The following is a 7,592-nucleotide window of genomic DNA, read 5'->3' on the forward strand; positions in this document are numbered from 1 at the left end:
GGTCCAATCACTTAAGGGCTAAGTGTGAAATGCACGGACCTCCACAGTCTATATCATCCGTCATCATTTAACTATCTTTAAAATGTTTTTTTTTGTTTGTTTGGCACTTAAACGTGATTTTTTTCCATGTTCAACTTTGAAAGACTTCAGCTGCAACTTTTCTTGAAGCAGCATGTGAAAAGAAAGAATTGTATTTAGTTGATGTTCACTTAGTCTGAGAGATCTCAGCAGAATAATTTTTTTATTGCAGCAGCATATAAAAAAACTTTACTTTATTGCAGGCTGCTCAATAAAAATGAAATCACTTTTAAACTGAAAAGTTTAAATTATCAATATTTTTTTTATTTTAAAATTTCTGCAAAAATCTTGTCAGATCTTGTTCTTGTGGACTCAGTCTCATGAGATATCTCGTCTCGTCAGATTTGTATCTCGTCCCATGTCTAGTATCCGTAAAAAACATCCCCAGATGCCCTGCCAACGGATACGACATAACAACAGTATACTATTATAATCAGATAGCACAAGTCAAACTTTCGACCTTGCATTGGTCTATTCAAGCTCTGAGACAAGCCAAATGCCAAGGAGTCCAACTCATCCAAAAAAAATAAGAACACAATTTTGAGTTCGGACTTAGGTACGACAGTCCTGCACTGTGGTTAATGCAAGAACAGAACCAAAGTTTTCTCTGGAATGGCACCAATACCCTAAAAAAAAAACAGTAGAAACTGTTTTAGTATAGCTTGTCTGTTGTATTCATACAAAGCATTGATCAGACATGCTGTATTTAACCTAATATCTTCCTTACATTTCTCATAATTTCATTTTTAAAGCACCTCAGTTGTCAGTGGGTGCAGGTTGGAGCAAATTGAGAATTTTAAGGCACCACGCAACTGGGCTACGTCCTGTTACCACGGTCTTTCATCGGTGTAACAAAGACGGTCTTGTCCTGTGTCCCCCTCCCTTCTTACCATTCATTATAGACACACAAGAAGCTGTGGTGAAGTTCAAAGACAATTTACATTCTCTCCCCTTCAGTCACCCAGTCATTTACTTCTTTTTCTCTCTGGTTGGCTTTCACTCATATTCATTTTCTCCCTCGCTCCCTCCCAACTTCATCCCCTGTCCAAGACTTCTTTAAACACTGTCTCCTCCACATGGCCCACATAATGAGTGGCAAAGCTAAACGAGAGGAAACACGGCTCACTATTAGAAAGGGAACGCAGGCTGAAGCTCTTAAATAAATAGAGAGAACTTGGGGCCAAATTGTACTTCCAAAGACATAAACTAATGGAACAGGCAGACACGTGCTGAAAAAATACACACTCTGTTTAATCTACCATAAAACTTGTAAAAATATACACATCCATGTGGATCCAACTGCAAAGACTGGCATAGGGCAGATGTGTGCATACATCCTCCCATTTATTACATCTTGAGAACGGGGAAAGCCAATTACGATGTGTTGAAAAACAGAACAATAGACATAAAAAAATAAAAGTGTGTCTATGTCTATGAACGCTAATTAGGCAAATGTGTTTTCTTAAGTGTCTCTGATATGCTCTCAGGCACACCCATAATAAAACCACTTCACGGGGTTAATTGGCTTATCTGGGCTAATTAGCATAACTAATTAGGATCCTTGTTAAAAGATAAGTATTGTTTATTCAATTTGTTCGCATAGATGAAGCGCTGTGCTGAGTCCCCTCATCATTTGTGTGCGTTCAAATGAAAATGAGGCGATGTTAAGTAGACATGAAGTGGGACCTGTGGGTGTCTTTGTGTGTTCACTTCATAGTTTATCTATTCAACATACACAGATGCTCGCCATCAGGTGCCAGATGCCCCACTGTGCCCACCAAAGCCAACACACACACAAACACACACACATACACGTGTCTGGCTCTCACTACTAAAGCTCTCAAATCCCCCATAATCATCATCATTAGACGTCTGTTTAGCATAATTAGCGCTGTCAGCCAGATGAGCAGTGGTGCCAGTCATAACATCGCGCGTCACCCTCATAGCACCTATCCAAGCTGTTAAAGAGGTTAGTGCCAGGTTGCTTGCATGTTTCCACTGATTGCTGCCTGATACAGCAGAAATTAATGATGCATCCTGATGCAATGTGTGCAAAAAATATCCGTGGGGGTGATTTTTCTTTTTTTTTTTCTCTTTAAAGACAACTTGCTGTCTTTTGTTTCTGATGGTTAACATACCCTTCAAGGCAACAGTGGGGGAAAAGAAGCAAATCCACAACACTGCTCCAGTGTTCAGCTCACAAACAAACTTGAGCACTCACAAATAAGCAGAGAGGGGAAAATGAAAGCGAGGGAAGGAGAGGGAGCGTTACATTTACTGAAATTAAACATTTTCTCATCAGCCTGAGGGTGCAGTAGGCCCACTAATGTATTATTCATTCCCACTTCACAAAGGAACATTAATCAATTATGAAGATATGAGGATCTTAAAGTATAGAGGAGAGATGAAGAGCGGCCCGTTCTTATTAATATGCGGCCGCAATCGTGCGCCCCTCACTTCCCCCTCACTCCCTTGCTCCTCAAATCAATATTTTGCAGATTAATTTGAAGCGGTTGTGGCGAGATGGCAGATGGAAGGAAAGGGGGTGGGGGTGGAGGTTTGAGGTCTGAATTAAGGTGAAGTGTTTTGATGTATATTTTTTATTCACCAATCACAGGTGTATGCCAGCATGTAAATATAGTTTTTTGTTTTGTTTTACAAGGGTTAAACATACCTTACAGAATCACATTTTAAATGTAAGTTAAAGAGATTCAACATGAGGAAAATTGGAGACTTGGGGTGAGGGAGAGGTACACACAAGAGATCTAGCACAGATGCAAGTTTAAACAATTTTAATCAATTTGTAATGGGAAAACCGTGTTGTTCTTTAATTAGTTAAAATGATCTTTCCTCAGTTTATGATGGAGTTACTCATTTTCACCGTGGAAGTCGATTAAAATGAAAGGATGCTGAGGAGAATTAATATTCTTATTCGCAGCCTAATTTACACATTGCCATCCATTTTGGCGAAAGGCTCTTGATCAATTTACTACATAAATATGTTCAACTCTACACTCTAAACACTAACATTTGGCGTGTCTGCACCTCCTCTCCTCTAAATCTATACACACACACACACACACACACACACACACACACACACACACACACACACATATATACATATATATATACATACATTATATATATATATATATATATATATATATACATATATATATATATATATATATATATATACATACATACATATATATATATATCATATATATATATATATATATATATATATATATATATATATATATATATATATACATATATATATATATACAGTCAGCCCCCGGCTTACGAGCACCCTGATTTGCGAACAATTCGCCTTACGAGCGTGGATCAGGGAGATTTTTGTCCTCCGCTTACGAGCAAACCTCTCGCCTTACGAGCATTCCGACAAACCAGCCATTGAGTATGTAGAAATGTTCTCGCCTAACTGCGTCAACATATTCAGCAGTTGTGTCATCTACAATCATTAACAGATACTTGTGGCGGTAACGTGAACGCTATTGGTCTTACAACCTCACACTGACTGTCTCACTCACAGTGTCTAAATATATTACCATTTAAGTGTAGGGTTTGTACAGCTAAAGGGAAAAACAGCTGACATGAAATTAAATGTGCCGATTGCAGGACAAAGAATTGTCATTGGTTTAAATGTGTGGTTTTTTTTAATTAATTGTCAATACATTCCAACCGTTTAAAAAAAAAGTGCGAATAATTATCAGTCAGTCAAGGAGACGCCAATATGCTATTGGTCGATCAAGGTCACCCGGTCTCACTCACGGAGATGCTATTGGCCGGCGTCACACGTCAATCACAGAAATGCCGATATGCTATTGGCCGAACGCCTTTATCTAGCTTGATGGGACAGGATGGAAGGAAGTAGAGAAAATGAGTGAAAAACGGAATGTTTTGAAGACTTTGCAAACTTTATCTGTTAGACATAGCTTCTAAAATTACTAGCAGCGGTAAAGGAAGAAATAAGAGGATGATGTTTTAGTATCTCCGTGATTTGCACCATGACTGAAAGAGTTACTGTAACACTGTAAGACCAATAGCCTATCTGCGTTGCGTTATTTACTCAAGACGTTGATCTCTGCACCCTGTTACGGGTGGTATTACAGTGCTATATAATGGTTGCTTGACAAAACTGCATGTCATGTTAGTCGGCGACCTCCCGACATGCTTTGGGACAGCGCCATTGTTGCAATTCTGTGAGTTGAAACCAACAGTGAACTGACGCTCGAACAAGCCGTAATTGTGGTGCCTAGTTAATACAACACAAGCAACCTCCCCTCCGCCTCCACCCAGCTCAATTCACGTGGGGAAAAACAGCTGACATGAAATTAAGTGTGCCGATTGCAGGACAAAAAATCGTCACAGGTTTAAATGTGTTTTAATCAATAAGATGTCAATACATTCCAACCGTTTAAAAAAAAAGTGCGAATAATTATAGGTCAGTCAAGGAGACGCCAATATGCTATTGGTCGATTAAGGTCACCCGGTCTCACTCACAGAGATGCTATTGGCCGGCGTCACACGTCAATCACAGAAGTGCCGATATGCTATTGGCCGAACGCCTTTAGCCTGATGGCACAGCTGGTTGGGATGGAAGGAAGTAGAGAAAACCCTGACTGAAAAAGTTACTGTGACACTGTAAGACCAATAGCATATTTGATTTACCGTATTGACTTCGAGCATTCATCTCTGCTCATCTCTGCTTATCTCAGCACAAGTCACGTCTTTCCAAAGGTAAAAGTCATTTTTCCCTTGTATTTGTTATTTAATGCAACTGTACAGTGGATTATGTCACTTAATATTAATATATGTATACAGCGTGATGATTTTACCTAAGGCTTCTGCGCGCGTTGCACGCATTCACGAATTAACATGGGTTTGGATTGCCCGCTATACGAGCAATTCGAGATACGAGCGTAGCCGCTGAACGGATTAAGTTCGTAACCCAGGGGCCCACTGTATATACATACATACATATATATATATATATATATATATATATATATATATATATATACATACATACATACATATATATATATATATATATATATATATATATATATATATATATATATATATATATATATATATATATATATATATATATATACACACATACACACACACCGCACGTCATCTTTCTGTACGAAGCCTATTCTACGTTCACACCGAATGCGAAAAACAGCGTCGCTATGCTCATTCGGTAGGCTTTTGGTCGGCAGGTGTTAACTGCTGGCATTTAGCTTGTTCAAATATTTGTGCGAGCGGTAAGGCGTTTCACCAGAGTGAAATGACATTGAGTTTCTCACCTGAATCCTAATATATGCAGTACTTTGCTAGCTGTCAAATGAGACCGATTTTAGAAAATCCGATTGGCAAAACTTTGAATAAATTGGGTTTGAAATGACCAAAAATGACATTTTGGCTGCTAAGTCCATACTCACTTCAAGTATTCTGGTACTTTTGTCCTGTTTTTATATATGCAATAGGGCAAACCCACCTGTGCATTGGTGTTGACACCCTCCTGTTGCAGCAGTAAAATGCTTGCTTGCAATTTAGTAATGCAAAGGTCTTTCTCAGCAATTTCCTTCATGTTGTCTCTCTGGAGGCTTCGCAGACAAGAAATTTCACTCTGCAAGTATGTCAACTTCACGTCGCCTTCAACCATATGATTTGCAACCTAAAATACGGAAATAAAATAGGGAAATATATTAGGACATAAGGATGGTTTATCTTTGCACAGCAAAATACTGCTGTTTGCTCCAAAAGATTTGGGAACACCAATAAAAAAGAAATATTCTGAAACCATGACCTGTTTCATTTTCTTTGTGCAAATTGCCTATTTGCTATAGAGAAAAAGGTTACCATTAAAACGTAGTAAAGCACAGTTATGAATGTTATTGTGGTTTTCTGTCAAACTGACACAGGTGACACAAGGTCAAGCTGCAGAATGTAGTGCCTCAACAAATAAACATGCATGCTTACACAACTGCGTAATAGTGTGTGTAAAGAAATGAAAACTGCACAGATGATAGCTACTCACGTCAATGAAGATGAAAACATTTAGTAGCATGAGGAATTCAAGTTGCATTGGTTGCATTGCTAAGGGTATAAAGTAGTTTTAATTGGGGCTAAAAGGTTCCATATTCTGCCTCCATGCAAAGAAAAACAGCATGTTGGTGAATTTTCACATTTTTGAGATGTGCTCAAAGGGCAGACTAAAGGTGATGGTTTTGAAGGGAGTTTGTTCCCATGAGAATTTAGGTTTTTAAAAACTTTTTTTTTCTTTTTTGTTGCTTGAGTTCAAGTCAGTGAGAGTAAAACATATCATGTCTTCCTTCATGAAGCTTGTAGAGACCTAATGACTCATTTTGCTGCATTTTCTATGGTGTGCGTTAGTGTAAAGTACAAAAACTGTAGTCACCGAGTCACTTTAATGTTCCATTATTATTACTGATAGTCATAAAAATTAAATGATTGTGACACTGATGGATTAATCGTGCCTTGATGCAACAGAATCAAAACTGTGTAACCGTGTAAAACCCTTTATTTCAGCATGTACGAAACAAGTCAAAGATGGGAAGCACTCTTTATGTCATTGCTTCTTCATTATTTAAAAATTTCAGAAACCTAAGAAGGTACTTAGAAATACTTAATTGATTCATATTAAACGAAATATTATGACAGCTTGGTATTTTGTGAATCATGTTTATGATGTGGATGACAGATAGGAAGTCATTGTTTTGGTTAAATATCCACTAAATGTATTTTGTGTTAGAAAAATGAAAATTGAAGCGTCCTCTAGCCATTAGCCATAGAAGCCCCCCCCCCAAAAAAAAAACGCGGTAAGAACAATTTAGCAGTACCCAGCTCAGCACTGCCATTTTTGTTACCCGGAGCTAGGAGATACACTGCTAATTCATTACACAAGTCTTAGCCTCTTGTTAAACCTCGTTTCACATGGAGTGCTTTGAGCACAGCTACCAAACCAATATCGTAAGAAGCAAAAAGACTTCTCTGCCTCTAAGCGAACCTTCTAAACAATAACAAGCACACCAAAACAAGAACTACAGCAGAAAAAGCCATTTGATTTTGTGTAATCTTTGAATCAGACTCAGAGTGAGGTGAGTGAGAAAATCTGTCAAAATTATAACTTGGTGTTTGTTTTTTATTCAAACTACCAGTGAGATAGGAGACAATATTTTCTTGCAGTTTATTCATAACAATGTAAAGTTAGAATGAGTCAGTTACCTCTTCATTTTGCCAAATATTGTCCTTCGGCTTGCAGGCCAAATTCAACGCTGTATGCTGGGTTTGTACACAGCTCATTGGATCCTCTGTATCGAAGGTGTTATGTACCAGGGAAACAGAGCTGTAAAAAAACAGATACAATAGTTCATGGGTGTCAAACTCATTTTTATCATGGGCCATATTGTAGTTATAGTTTGTGTCAGAGGGCCAGTATCACTGTGAAC

The 7,592-nt window shown here is 38.1% G+C and overlaps 1 protein-coding gene across 1 annotated transcript in view; it reads right to left on the reverse strand.

Annotated features, from left to right (window-relative positions):
* The window catches only part of LOC148407660 (uncharacterized), a 109,534-nt gene extending 102,142 nt beyond the window's left edge, over positions 1–7,392 (reverse strand). Inside the window, 1 exon segment of the mRNA XM_088402018.1 lies at positions 7,369–7,392. The gene's annotated coding sequence lies outside the window, so the exon portion shown is untranslated.
* Between the last annotated feature and the right edge of the window lie 200 nt (positions 7,393–7,592).

The sequence above is a fragment of the Hippichthys cyanospilos genome, chromosome 19, assembly GCF_059441005.1.
Source record: "Hippichthys cyanospilos isolate Australia breed blue-spotted pipefish chromosome 19, RoL_Hcya_1.0, whole genome shotgun sequence".
NCBI lineage: Eukaryota > Metazoa > Chordata > Actinopteri > Syngnathiformes > Syngnathidae > Hippichthys > Hippichthys cyanospilos.